The sequence below is a fragment of the Canis lupus genome, chromosome 34 (genome assembly GCF_048164855.1).
Source record: "Canis lupus baileyi chromosome 34, mCanLup2.hap1, whole genome shotgun sequence".
NCBI lineage: Eukaryota > Metazoa > Chordata > Mammalia > Carnivora > Canidae > Canis > Canis lupus.
This window is the reverse complement of record NC_132871.1, coordinates 16069923-16084853: the sequence shown is the minus strand read 5'-3', so window position 1 is coordinate 16084853 and position 14931 is coordinate 16069923. Positions and strand designations below refer to the sequence as shown.

General features: G+C 43.8%; 1 long non-coding RNA gene across 1 annotated transcript; it reads right to left on the bottom strand.

Moving 5' to 3' along the window:
- Positions 1 to 6042: 6042 nt before the first annotated feature.
- LOC140624219 (uncharacterized) lies at positions 6043 to 8211 on the bottom strand. The gene is made up of 2 exons (XR_012023721.1): positions 6507 to 8211; positions 6043 to 6271 (listed from the first exon to the last, which is right to left on the bottom strand). It is a non-coding gene; the product is annotated as an uncharacterized lncRNA (long non-coding RNA).
- Positions 8212 to 14931: the final 6720 nt, after the last annotated feature.

Below are 14931 nucleotides of genomic sequence, written 5' to 3'. Positions count from 1 at the left end.
ATGCTGCCAAAGATTCAGTCTGTTTGACATTAAAAGGACAATGGATTGAAACTAAAATGCTCTAATTGGATAGAACTTACAAAGGATCTAATAACACTCTTCATTTTAAGCCCTGTAGTCCTTTGTTAGAGAGAATATTAGAGACGAGATCCAGACGTGGTTGTTGCTGTAGAAAAGAAAATCTGGCATATATTTTTTAGCCAAGAGAGCCTTTTGTTGGAATCCTAAATACCAGTATTTGGTCACATGCTAAAAATATCTATAACAGCAATTGTGGGATGAGGGGGAAGCTCCATCCTCTCTGAGTTTGACAAGACTGTTTCTTTCAAGGGGAAATAATGGACTTAGCTGGTGCCAAGCCTGCTTGTGGAGGGAGGAAGCTGACCTTACAGTCTCCCCATTCCACACAATCTGGGTGTTCAGCCAGCCGGGACTTGAGGTGTCTGCCTGGCTCAGCAAAGTGCCCTTGCAGGTAGCTCCCAAACTCCCTGGAAGCAGGCGGCTACAAGTATCTGATCTGGAGACTACAAAAGTTTAGCCACTTAGGAAACATTAACCTGCTTCAAATGGGAGACTCACCCCAGCTACAACTCTAATAGGATGTTAAAGGTCTGCCGAAGGATCTTTCCAGAAACTCCAGTTCTACAGCAGAACACTCTGGGGTTTTAATAGTAGAGAATCCACATCCACAGTCTTTCTCCTCAAACCACTTACCTAGTTGTCCTGTCTCCTCACAACTCAGTTGTCACTCTGGTGTTTTTAGAATATCTTTTGCTGAGTTGCTTAGAAAAAAAAGAAACAATCAGTAATAACTCACAGAGCTTCTGTTGGTGATAATTGTTTAAGGACTTGGGTGCAATTCTTGCTTATCAAGTGGTCACTTTGCTTACTTGGCAGGACGAAAACCATTTTGTGAGCGAGTAATTTTTATTTATTTTGGTTCTATAAAAAGACCTCAACTTTTTTTTTCAGGGTGAGTCCAAAGCAAATATATTTTTAATATCAAAATAATTAGAAAACAGACTGAAATTTCAACAAAGGGATTTCTCAAGCACCTTGTATGCGGGCAATCTGTGGTTTGCTGTCAGTCTATAAGCTGATGTGTCTAAGATCTCCTGAGCACTCATGGAAATATGACTGCCTGTGAATGGTCTTTCTCCTGCAGATGGATACCTGCTGGGCATGGATGGGTGTCCTTGTGTGTCCCTGCTGCCATCCTGCTGTGCTTATTCTAAACTTCTCTTCAGCCTTGCAACCCATTTGAAAAACCAGAGCCCTCAGAATGGAGACAAATGGATTTAGAAAGGCCCTGACCTTCTAAAGCCTTTGTGGCCACTCCTGGCCAGCTGGGAACTGTGAAAAAATGTCCATTCATCTTCCCTGCCTCCCACGCTCTCCCTGTCTCTCCCTATTCAAATATAAATTTGCTAAAATGGTTAAAAGAGTAAGTGAGTAAGTAAAAACAGTACTGCTTCCTGTGCAGAAATTACATGCTTGTTTTGATGAGGGCCATTTATTTCTTAGATGCTTTGCTGCGCATTATATTGTCTTTGCAGTCTGCTGAGCCACCTTGATTAGAACTGGGAGGAAATTATTTCTGAGTGTAATTTTGTGCTTAATTTATAGATTTGATGCCCATGTTTTTATCATTATTTCTGCTAGCTTTTAAAACCCTATTAATACTTTAATTATGAATTTTCTTTGTTTTTATAGCCTGAGGCTACTTGATGGGCAGGCAGAGTTTTATAAATAAGTAGATACGGTTCACTTACAGAGAAAAAGAAGAAAATAATCGGAGAAAGTAAGCTATGTGGGGGAGTGACTATTATCAGTTTCCTAATTTACTTTTTTTATTTTTTTAAGATTTTATTTATTTATTCATGAGAGACAGACAGAGAGAGGGAGAGACACAGGCAGAGGGAGAAGCAGGCTCCATGCCGGGAGCCTGATGTGGGACTCGATCCCAGGTCTCCAGGATCATGCCCTGGGCCGAAGGTGGTGCTAAACCACTGAGCCACCCTGGCTGCTAATTTAAAGGAAGATCTGCCCATAGCACAGAGCTTTGCAGACCTGGTGAGACTGGCTCCCTGAGGTAATGAGCCTTCAGGAGCACCTGTTCCACCCCATGCTCTGGACACAAGTCCTGAGCCCTCGCGTGTACCTGATATGAAAAAGGAATAAAGTGGCACAGAAGCCTGAAGGCCTGGGATGCTAGTCTTGACTGATATTAATTGGTCATGTGAACTTGGGCCAGTTGCTTTCTCTAAGCCTTGGTGTCTACATCTACAGAAGTGTCAATAATAATATCTGTTTTTCCTGTCATTATAGGAGCTTTATTTTTTTAAAAACACAGAGAGAGAGGCAGAGACATAGGCAGAGGGAGAAGCAGGCTCCCTGTGGGGAGCCTGTTGAGGGACTCGATCCCAGGACCCTGGGATCACAACATGAGTTCAAGGCAGACGCTCAACTACTGAGCCACCCAGGTGTCCCATTATAGCAGCTTTATAAGGGAGAAATGACATAACAGATGTGAAACTACTTGTTAAACTGGGGAGAGTTGTGCAAATACGAGGCTGCAGCCACAAGCCGACAGCTTCCGGGCCAGGTACCAGCTGTGCATTGTATTTGGCCAGCACTGTATTTTTAAAAATAGACCTAGTATCTAAAAATAGAACAATTTGTGGAACATTTTGGGCTTCTGGCTTCGCTTGAAAAACCAAACCTTGTGACGACCTGCACCCCATTTCTGTGTGGCAACAGTTGGCCTGAGTTGAATTGTGACCTTCGCTTTAGATGGACCACATGCTTTCCAGTTCCCTTCATCTCTGCTCTTTGCTGATGACGGTGACAACACCAGGGGTTCTTTTTGCTATTTGTGTGCCTGTCTGGCTCCTAAGTGGGGTGTCCGTTAGAGTTCATGACACTTGAGGAAGATGTTGGACAGGCTGCTTTGATTTTGTGGCAAAAACCATTGGATTTGGAGTGTGAAGATCAGAGCTAAAGCCACACCTCTGGTATTTTTCAGCTGGGACAACTTGAACAGGTCACTTGACCTTTCTGAGTTTTTTTTTTTTTATATGTATAGGGGAAATTGGCAACTGCCTCATAAGGTCTTATTAAGGCTTTACACAAGAGGAGGACCTGAGCTTCTAAATAAGAATGAGCAATACATTTACATCCATATTAGTAGCTATATGGGGGATTTATTACCTCAATGAAGCATTATGTTACAAACAACCACAAAAATCTCAATGACCTCTAGCGATCTACACTATTTTTGCTTAGAAGTTTATAAGTTGGATGGGTGGCTCTGCTGATCTTGGCTGGGCTGTCATGTGTCTGGGGGCCTTTGCTGAGATACGTGTGCTGATTCAGCTCTGGTCCATGGGTCTCATCCGCCAGCAGGCTAGCCTGGGCTTGTTCTCATGGCAACGTCAGAGGAACAAGAGGGAGAAAGTGAAAATGTGTCGGTGCTTTTTCAGGTATATGTTTGTGTTATATTTGTTAACATCCCATTGACCACAGTAAGTCTTGTGGCTGAACCCAGAATCAAGTGTTGGGACAGAAAACCCCATCGAGAATGAGAAGGCACTGCGAAGTTATATAAAAAAGAGATCCAGGGAGGAAAGAGGATTTGGAGCCATTTTTACCATCAATCTGTCAAAGGAAGGGTAAGCTACACTCCTGAAACAAATAAATTCCTAAGCCATATATTGGTTCAAAAACATCATTCTTTAATGGTACAAGTCCTGGCCAGGGGGCAGCTCTCCTCACATAATGATCCAGGAATCCAGGCACCTTCCACTGTCTAGCCACATCATCACTTAGGTCCCATCATTGTCACTGTCAACCCAGGATATCAGGGGTTGACAAACTCCTTCCTAAAGGGCGAGGTAGTAAATATTTTAGAATCTGGGGGTCATATGATTGATTTCTCTTGCAACTATTCAATACTTCCCTTATAGTGCAAAGGAGCCATAGACCATGTGTAAAGAAATGAGCATGAGTGTATTCTGATAAAACTTTGTTTACAAAAATGGACAGCAGGCCAAATTTAGTCCAGGAGTCAGAGTTTGTTAGGCCCTGCCCTAGAGCTATAGGCCTGGTAGATATTGGGTGAACCTTCTAAGTTAATGTAGGCGATAGTTTTATTAAATATTTTGGCCACAGGACAAGAGAACTTTCTACTAATCCATCCTGCTGTATCTATTTCTTTGCTATCTTGGACTGAACCACTAAATCAATTCTCACATACACAGTTTTCATACAGCAGCTCCCCACTTCAAGATACCAACTTCTGTGTCAGTGAAGATAACTTAACTGCTAGCACCCCACTCCACCCCAAACCCCAAGATACATAATAGCATGAACACATGCTATTCATGTGTGTAGGAAAATATGTATGTAACAGTTAAGGCAGGAGTTCCTGGTTGAAAAGTCTCTGTCCTTTGACGTGGACATTCAAGATTGTGAATCTACTTCCTTTCCCTCTTAGGGCCTTCCCACCCTTTCATTTTGGCCTGCCTCTAATGGATAAAAGAGGAAAGAGCCTGGAGGAAACATATCTACTTCTTAAAAGCTTTGATCCTCAATGGCACATGTTACTTCTCATTTTCCGCTGTGGATAATATAGACACGTGACCACACAAAAGTGAAATAGAGGCTGGGAAATCAGTCTAACCACATACCAAGCTACTATCACATTCTTTCTGTGAAAGAAAAAAATAGCTTTGGGTGGACGGTAGTGTTCTTCAATTCTTACAGAATGATTCTTAGACCATAAATATCCTAATGCCTAACATAGTGCCAGGAATAGAATGAATGTTTGGTAAATGCTTATGGAAGGAAAGAAGAAAGGAAGGGAGGGAGGGAAGCTCCAGTGTATGTGGATGCCTGTCCATTTACCAATAGACACATCTATAATGTGCTTCCCCGTTTGGCATCATGGTTTATTCTTTTCAGCACTAAGTAATTATTTGTGTCCCTTGATTTCTATAAATGGTATACCACAACTGTACACATGTTCTCTTTGACTTTTATAAACCTAGGGGGAAAAGGATTAAACATTATTCATTTAACTTAAGGAATTAACTCATTCAACTTGTCAACTAAGTGTGACAATATAAAAGCAACTGAATCACAGCCTCCTTCAGTAGCTGGGGTCAGAGTCATTGAGGGTTCACAGAATAGTGAGAGTGTGCCTGTGTCTTTCCCTTGCACCTTTAAAGTATATCTAAGTGGACTTTATTGAGGCCACCTTCATCACAAGCCCTTGAAGGAACCCAGATGGCATTCTCCAGGTGCTGCCCAAGTCTGGCTGAGGGTGAGGCCTCCAAGTACTTTTCTCTCTGGCTGCACATATGCCACTGCTCTGCTCAGTAGCCTTTCACTACCTTCTGCTGTTTTGGTGACTGTGTGGGACTGTTCTATGTTGGAATCTCAACAGATCCTGGCATCTCTACCATTGAGGACAGCATTAAAGGCCTAGGGACTGAGAGATCCTTGGCATAATGCTGAACACAATTAATGTGGGGAGGGGAGAGAAGGCTGGAAATCATGGTCACCACCCTACCTTGCTCAGGGAGAGGGAGAGCAGGAACAGAGAGGTCTACTGGTCCAACTTAACATGATGGGAAATGGGCTGCTATCTGCTTTGGGCCGTGCCTCAATGTGCCCACTAGACTAAGGGTCTGAACTACTGCCTTAGCCTCACCTTTTCTCAGATGGTTGACTTCCAGTGGTAGGTATATACGGTCTGCAGTGAGGCACAGTGAGGACTGACCAACGATGAATGATCCTTTGGCTGGGGCTCCCAACTATGAATGGTGATGACTTATTAAAACAGTGCCACAGGCCCCACAAGCACCACATCTAGGTAGGGTATGTGGGTCTACAGAGGAAGGGATAGTAAACCTTTAAAAAAAAACAACAATAATAACAGCAAACCAATTTCCAGATAATATCAAATCTGAGCAAAGAACATAACACCCATCTAATTACTTGAAATAAATGGCCCAGGAAAGAATTCAATATTTGTCAGTCTGGTAGTGCAAAAGAAAATTTATTTTTGAGCATTTTGACATTGGCATTCTAGCCTGAGTGGAAAGGATGGGCCACAGGCTCTATATCCTGTGTTGTTCATCCCAGTGCATCCCACCACATCTTTTCCATTTCATGACATAAGTTCATGCTGAATGCTTCACAGTCCTCTTGTGTCTCTTCAAGTGGAATGCTGGCTAAGCTGTAATCACTTCAGCAACTACCAAAAAAACTACACAAAGATATACAGTGAGAAAATACATGAACAGACTTAAATGGAATACTAAAAAATGTTCAAATAACCCAGAAGGAGGCACAGAAATGGGAACTAACTGCAGCTAATAGTAATTGAAAGCAGAAATTGTCAGACTGAATGAACACACGCATCCATACACATAAGAACAAGAGAGGAACTAAGTAAACAACCAGAAAACAGTAAAACAGAAGAGACCCAAATCCAAACTTACCAATAGTAATGTTTATACCCATCACCTACATCTTGTCACTTCAAATATAGTCATGCAGGGCAGCCCCAGTGGCACAGCGGTTTAGTGCTGCCTGCGGCCCAGGGCGTGATCCTGGAGACCCGGGATTGAGTCCCGAGTCGGGCTCCCTGCATGGAGCCTGCTTCTCCCTCTGCCTGTGCCTCTGCCTCTTTCTCTCTCTCTGAATAAATAAATACATAAATCTTAAAAAAAATAAAAAAAAAACAAATATAGTCATGCAGGTACAGGATGGGACAAGATTGTATTAGCTTTCTGTGCTGTGTAACAATACAAATTTAGTGGCTAAAAACAACACACATTTATAATCTCACAGTTCCTGGAGGGCAGCAGTCTGGGCGTGCCTGAGCTGTGCTCTCTACCTCAGGGTCTTACCAGATTGTACTTGGCTCTACGCATCAGCAGGTTCTTTGGCAGAATTCATTTCTGTGGGACTGAGGCTTCAGTTTCTTATACACATAGATTTATCATCTTAAAAGAAATGGGCTAGTTAAAAAGAAAAAAAAAGAAACTAGCAAAACTAACCCAAGATAAAATAGATAATATGAATAGTCTTATAACTATCAAAAGTAATCAAGTCCATAGCCAAAACCTTCCAAATACCAGATGGTTTCACTAAGTCCCACCAGATATTTCAAAGAAGAAATAAATATTACGTAATCTCTTTCAGAAAAAACAAAAGAAACACTTAACTCATTTGATGAGGCCAGTACTACCCTGATATCAAAACTAAATTAAGGCAGTATAGGAAAATACTCCACACCCATATCCTCATGGACACAAGAATCCCCAACAAAATATTAGCACATCAAATCCAGCCATACAGAAAAAAAAAAAAAAAAAAAAAAGAATACTACACCACAACCAAGTGGGATCTGTCCTGGGAATGCAAGGCTGGTTCAATGTTTAGATACAAAACAACATAATCCACCCTATTAGCAATTGAAAGGAGAAAAAGCACAGGATCATATCAACTGTTGCAGAAAAAGCATTTGAAAACAAAATCCAACGGTGATTTGTGATTAAAAATTTGCAGTTAACTAGGAATAGTGGGGAACTTCTCCACCTGATAAAGGGCGTCTACAAAAAGTCTCAAATGTGGCAAAACCAATGAAGGCTGCTTAGATCCTGGACAACACTGCAACCAGACGAGGTTGCTTTCCTCATCCTACTGTGGTCCAGCGGTAAAGTCCCAGAAAACACCACTTCCAGAATTGTGCTTGTTAGTTCTGACAATCCAGAGACTAGTGGTTGGTGAGGACAGAAGTGCAGCAAAAGTGAGCTCTGCTCCTTATACCACGTAGCATCGGCATCAGGACTGCACACTGGGTGTCATTCGTGATGACATTGTGCAGGAAGAGCATGGTGAAGACAGCATTAGGCTGGTGGAGAAGCAGGTTGCTGACCAAGGACAGAGGCTCTGTGAACAAGGCCACGCGGTGGGAAGCTGGCAGGGCAGCTGAGCCTGGGCACGGCCTGGAAGCTAGAACTGGCAGTCAGCCCCACCCAGGGAAACAGCAGGGACTTAGAAGTGAGAGTTCTGAAAGTCAGTAAGTAGTTTGGGGTTGAGTCAGAGCAATAGAACCAGCTGGAACACAAAGTAGCACCAAGCAACAAAGTGCCAAGAAAGGGGCTAAGGAGACCAGGGAGAAAAAAATTTTTTTTGGTAATGAAGGGACTCAAATAAAAAGCTTTCTTAATTAAAGTTACAGCCTGCCAGAGATTCCAAACAGGAGAGTCATAAAGAGAAATGTCTCATGAAGGTTATCCTCGTGTGCAGATGGTGCATTCAAATCTGTAGTCAGGGGATCCCTGGGTGGCGCAGCGGTTTGGCGCCTGCCTTTGGCCCAGGGCGCGATCCTGGAGACCCGGGATCGAGTCCCACATCGGGCTCCCGGTGCATGGAGCCTGCTTCTCCCTCTGCCTGTGTCTCTGCCTCTCTCTCTCTCTCTGTGACTATCATAAATAAATAAAAAATTAAAAAAACAAACAAACAAACAAAAAAAAACAAATCTGTAGTCAGGCTCTTTTGTTTTTGAGCTTATTCCTGTCAGCCACGCTTCCCATACTTTCTTCTTAATGACCTGGAACTTCTGACTTTTCCAAGCTCTTCCTTGAGAAGTTCTGTCTTGGGCAGCCCGGGTGGCTGATCGATTAGCGCCGCCTTCAGCCCGGGGTGTGATCCTGGAGACCCGCGACCGAGTCCCACATCGGGCTCCCTGCATGGAGCCTGCTTCTCCCTCTGCCTGTGTCTCTGCCTCTCTCTCTGTGTGTCTCTCGTGAATAAATAAATAAAATCTAAAAAAAAAAAAAGTTTGGTCTCTCAGTTGGTTCAGGCAGAAAAAATGAGAAGTTCAAAGATGAGGCCAAGGTGGAAGTATAATTTGGGGGGTTCTAATGTTTGGCACATGACTCAAAATGGGTATGGGATATCTTTTTCTTCGTTCTACCAGAATTGCTAATGAAATGCTTCAGTTTAATTGCTCGGAGAGTGTGTCAAAGGAATGCTTACCTGTAGGCCTACAGTTGAACTTCTCTAGTTCTCAAGATGCTCTAAACAAAGAGAAGCATAGACTGTTGCAGAGGAGAAGTGGTGTGGAAAAGCCTCCAAGAGAAAGCAGCTCTTCTCAGAGGAAACCTCCCAGAGCTCTCAGTGGCCAACAGAACCCCCAAGTCCTTACTTGGGAAGCGTAGCCTGGGAGGCAGTGTGGTGTGGTGGAGAGCACCCCAGCCTGGGAGTCCGAGAGCCCGGGTTTCAGATCTGTGCTTGCTTCTGTGGGCTAGTGGTCACGGTGGGCTCTGGAGTCTGGCAGTCTGGGTTCAAAGGCTGGATTTGCTGTTTTCTCCCTCTCTCTCTCTCTCCCTCTCTTTTTCTCTCTCAAATAAACAAAATTTAAAAAACATTACGTGGTTCCTAGGGCAAGGCCCTCTCTGGTGCCAGTTCTCTCCCTTGTAAAGGTAGAGGGCTGGGTTAGGACATTTTTCTCAAAATGTGGCCTGGAGACTTCTAGCATCAAAATAACATAGGGTATCAGTTTAAATAAAACCCCTTAGAATGGGGCCAAAAGATGGGTATTTGAAAATGCTTCCAAAGTGATTCTTAGGCATGTTTATTCAGTTGTCGCCTTCTGTATGCAATTAAACAAGCAGTAGTGGGCATTGAGGTGCTGTGGGAGGAAGGAAGGGTGTATGCCCTTCAGGGGGCAGGTGCCCCTCTGACCCGTGAATGGAAAGCCAGGCCAGAGCAGGACACAGGCTGTGCCAGTTCCTGCTCCCTTCAAAGTGGGAATTACAGCTGTAGATGCATGTGCAGCCTTTTCTATGAATGTTCAGACTGGTCGTGAAATCATCCATGCAAAGTCCCCTTCCCACTTGTATGGACTCAGGTGAACCCTTGAATCTTGGTGACAGTTGCATTTTAAAAAGTCACTTGTTGGGCATCAGAATGAATTGCTCCCTCATCTATGCCCCCATCTGCATTATTTCTGCCCTATTTTAATTTGTGTCCTCCTGTGTTACAGTGAGTACCACGTGCCTCTCCCCTGGAAACAAGCACCCCTCAATTCAGGCCAGCCTCTTATCCATCTTCGTGTTCCTCTCTCCTCGCTTGCTCTAGCATTTAGCATGGTGATTTGCACATGGTCATCATTTTATAAATCTTTGTTGAATGAATCAGCAGAGGACCCAGTTTGAACCGAGTCCCTGGGATGGAGTTTCCCAGCCTGTGACCCCAGCACGTACGCTGTAACTGATGAGACCCACGGACACAAAGGCAGTGGAAAAACCCTGCCTCCATCACAAAAGCCTTTGCAATATTAATACAGTGGAAGATATAAATCTTAATTAGTAGCAGGAAAAAGTGATGATGTCTCAAGGTTCTCAAAATGTCAGCTGGTGGCTGGGCAATCCATTCATTTGCAGCCACTAACCATTGCACTGTGATACTGAAACCAATACTGCTCATTAAAGGTGTAATGACAATCAGCCAGATCGCTGCTAATTGATTCTTAATACTTCAATTACTTGTTTTTATGCCAGTTGAATTTCATCAAATGGGGTCAGCAAGTACAACGGGGCTTATAATTTTAAAAGGATTTGCATGTATCAGCTTTTATGTGTATCTTTTACACAAAATCCAAGTGAAAAAAAAATACCTCTATTTATATATACTTTACTCCCTCATTAAAGCTTTTGGAAGGTGAAGTTAAATTTTTGATGACAGATATAAATGTTTCATCAACAAGAGGGGAATTTTATTACTTTTAGATTTTGGTTCCATATTCTATTTCTTTATCATATGCTTGAAAATAATCCTAGGTTGTTTCCTACCTTGAGAAAAACTTTTGGTTGATCATGGAGCTCCCTTTCTCCATCATCTTGTTTTTCCCTTCCTGTCATTGATAGGTGTTCACGGGAAAAAGTGGTTTACAGCCTCTCTTCACCCCTGCGATGTGGTTTCTTCTTCTGCTGTTCAGGGTCTTTGAAAGCCACCATTAGCCTTCACTAGCTAAGTCAAGTGGCTGTTTCCTGTTCCTCAGTCTCTTGGTAGCCTTTATCACTACTGACCGCTCTGTCTTCGAAACCCTGCTGTCTATGGCTGGGATCCCCACTAATCCCTGTGCCAGAAATATCCTATGGAAGTGAGTTAACAACCTGCTAGTCAGGCAGGCAATATGAGCGCAGGGCCTACCGGCTTAATAGGGCAAGGAAAGTTCTGAGGCAGAAGTGGTGGCTTCTTTCCAAGAGAAAGCCAATGGCCAGGTGGGTTAGAACCCCCTGGAAGGGATCCCTGGGTGGCGCAGCGGTTTGGCGCCTGCCTTTGGCCCAGAGCGCAATCCTGGAGACCCGGGATCGAATCCCACATCAGGCTCCTGGTGCATGGACCCTGCTTCTCCCTCTGCCTGTCTCTCTGCCTCTCTCTCTCTCTGTATGACTATCATAAAAAAAAAAAAAAAAAAAAAAAAAAAAAGAACCCCCTGGAAAAGGAAAGGCCGTGGGAAACTCCAGTTCAATTCTGGGCCCACATCAGTATTTAAAGGAGCAGAATGAGAGCACGTCTCTGAGAAGGTAGGTAGATATGGGATTTCAGATGCAGAGCAGGCTGTGTGCAGTCAAGTCTCCAGAGGTAAAGAGAGATTTCTCCACAGAGAAACCCAGCCCTAGAAATAGGATTGGCAGGAAGAAGAGAAAGCAGGCCCCCACCTGGTTTCTGTGGTACGAGACCCAGGGCAAGTCCCTATGTGGAGTTGATTGGAGAGCCCTCAGTTGGGTAATGATTTAGAAAACTTTCCCGTTTCTCCTTTACTATCACTACTTACCACATACATGGCTCTTCTGACACCAAATCTGTGGATTTTCCACACCAAGCAATTCTGATACTAACCACTTAGAGTTACAGCTGACCTAATAGGTTAAGGGCTGTGACTCTCCCCCCACCACACATGCACACTTCGGACGCCAATTGTAAGTAGTAGGCCTTTAGGTTACTCATAATTTTTGTCCACCTTGGCTACAAAACTGAGGTTCCCATGACCTCCTCCTTGGAGCATCTGCTGGAATGCTTCATAGAACTCAGGGAAGCACTTACTTACACTTACTGATTTATTATATATAAAAGATATGATAAAGGATGCAAGATGAAGAGCCGAATGAAGAAATACATAGGTTAAGGTCTGGAAGGGTCCCAAGTACAGTAGCTTCTGTCCCTGCCTATGGAATCAGAGTGTACCACCCTCCTGGCATGTAGATGCATTCACCAACCCAGAGCTTCACCATATAGGCATGATCAATCATTAACTCAATCTCCAGCCCCTCTCCCTTTCCTGGGAGGATAGGGGGAGGGGTTGAAAGTTCCAAGCTGCCAATCATGGCTTAGTCTTTTTGGTGACCAGCCTCCACGCCGAAACTAGCCAGGAGCCCACCAAGAGTTGCCTCATTAGAGCAAAAGACACTTCTGTATCACCCAGGAAATGTCAAGGGATTTAGGAGCTCTGTGTCAGGAACCAAGGTTAAAGTCTAAATATTGGAACAAAGAATGCTCCGAGTGTTTTTGAGGATTTAGGAAATTATAATGTTTTAGGAGCTCTGTGCCAGGAACTAGGTACAGAAACCTATATACAGATTTTCTTCTATTATTTCACAGGTAGACTATGTGGACAAGGCCACTGCTGACCAGGGTCTTCTCCTCTTTTGACTTTTGGACATTTGAAGAACAACCCTGCTTGCCAGCTTATACCTACAGTTTGCAGATGGCAGCCTGTAGGAGCAGAATGAGAGCATGTCAAGATACTGGGGAAAGCCAGACATTGCCGTGGCTCTGCTTGGTCTCCTTTTCCCATGTTTATTCTTCATCTTTCTCTCCCTCTCTGGTATTTTGGGCTTGATGATCTGGTCTCTCTAATAGCTCCAGTTGGAGAGACCATAGACTGTGGGGATTGAGTTAGGCAGACCCACTCTGGAAAAGCTGCCCCCTACTGAGCTGTTGTAGGTCACAGTTTCCCCATCTGTAAATAGCCTTACTTGGTTGTTGTGAGAATTACATATAATAAGGCATTAGAAAAACCCAGAACAGTGGCAGTCACATCGCTTGGTCATTGCATTTTAAGCTCTTCCTTTCCTCCATCCCCATATCCACATTCTCCAGCCATGAACTCATCCCCAAGCCCTGGGTTTCATACCTCTAGTGGACTGAAGGCATCAAATGGATGACTTTCTCTTTGTCAGATACTCTGCTAACCCCTGATTTAGTTACTGGGATTGTTCCATTTCAAACAAAGAGAGACTTACAGATTGTATAACTTGCCCAAAAGTCACACAGCTAAATTCAAAGTCAGGTTTGTTTGACTTTAAGGAACTCATACTTTTCATATCTACATTCGAACTCATCTTCCCCAACCAGACTTCCTCCTCTCCAGAGGAAGCATACAGATAAAAAAATTTCAAGTTCTCTTTGCCTTTTTCTTTCTTATCACTTTTGGCATCACCTCCAACCCCTCATTCAACCACTCATCACTTTATCCAGCTCATTATACTTCTAGTATGTCCCTTCTCTTCTCCTTCCATCATTGACCTGACTCAGTGCTTAGCTCCCAGGGTTGGGATTCTTAATCCACTTACAGGAGGTACATTGTCTCCTGGTTCCTTGCAAGGCATAGCACTGCAGTTCACAGCATAAACCCTGGAGATGGACTGCTGGCTGTGAATACTGGCTCTGCCCCTTACTAGCTATGTGGCCACAGGCAACTGCTCTGTGCTTTGGCTTCCTAGTATCTATCTTGAAGGGTTATCATGAGGGTCAACTGAGTCAGTGTTTATACAGCAATTAGAACTAGGCTCAGCAGTTGAGCATCTGCCTTTGGCTCAGGATGTGATCCTGGAGACCAGAGATTGAGTCCCACATCGGGCTCCCTGCATGGAGCCTGCTTTTCCTTCTGCCTGTGTCTGTGCCTCTCTTTCTCTCTCTCTCTCTGTCGCTCATGAATAAATAAATAAAATATTTTAAAAGGGTGGGGTGTGGGGGGGAACCTGGGTGGCTCAGCAGTTTAGTGCTGTCTTTAGCCCAGGGTGTGATCCTGGAGACCTGGGATCCAATCCCACGTTGGGCTCCCTGCATGGAGCCTGCTTCTCCTTCTGTCTGTGTCTGTGCCTCTCTCTCTCTCTCTCTCTCTCTCTCTCTGTGTGTCTCTCATGAATAAATAAATAAAATCTTAAAAAAAAAGAACTATATCTGCTACATAGTAAGCAGTATACAAAAATATATAAATTGTGACCAGATGAATGGTCCTCGAATGCTGATTTTGGAATTCTCTTAAGAAACTTCTTAACCGGGATCCCTGGGTGTCGCAGCGGTTTGGCACCTGCCTTTGGCCCAGGGTGCGATCCTGGAGACCCGGGATCGAATCCCACATCGGGCTCCCGGTGCATGGAGCCTGCTTCTCCCTCTGCCTGTGTCTCTGCCTCTCTCTCTCTCTCTGTGATGACTATCATAAATAAATTAAAAAAAAAAAAAAAAAAAGAAAGAAACTTCTTAACCCTAAAGAATTCAAGGCCAGGGTTATCCTGAGATATTTAGCTAGGCTGACCCTGCTGCTCCCCCAGAAGAACTCTCTGCTGGCTCTCATTGATCAAACATCCCTCGAGCTTTCCAGCTCTGAGCCTCACATACCTGATTCTTAACCTACCCTTCCCTCTCCTGTTCTTATGCATTTATCCAGGTCCCCTTCAGGATTCTCCTTTTCCATGCAATCTTCCAGCCCATAGCACTGGGCCCTGCTGGGACTTAGGGTGTATTGCACTCATTTTGTAATTCCTTGTGACCTCCCAAGTGATATGTCTTATATTCCATTCTTCTGCATTTTAATTTAATTTGTCACAATACTTATGTTTTGCC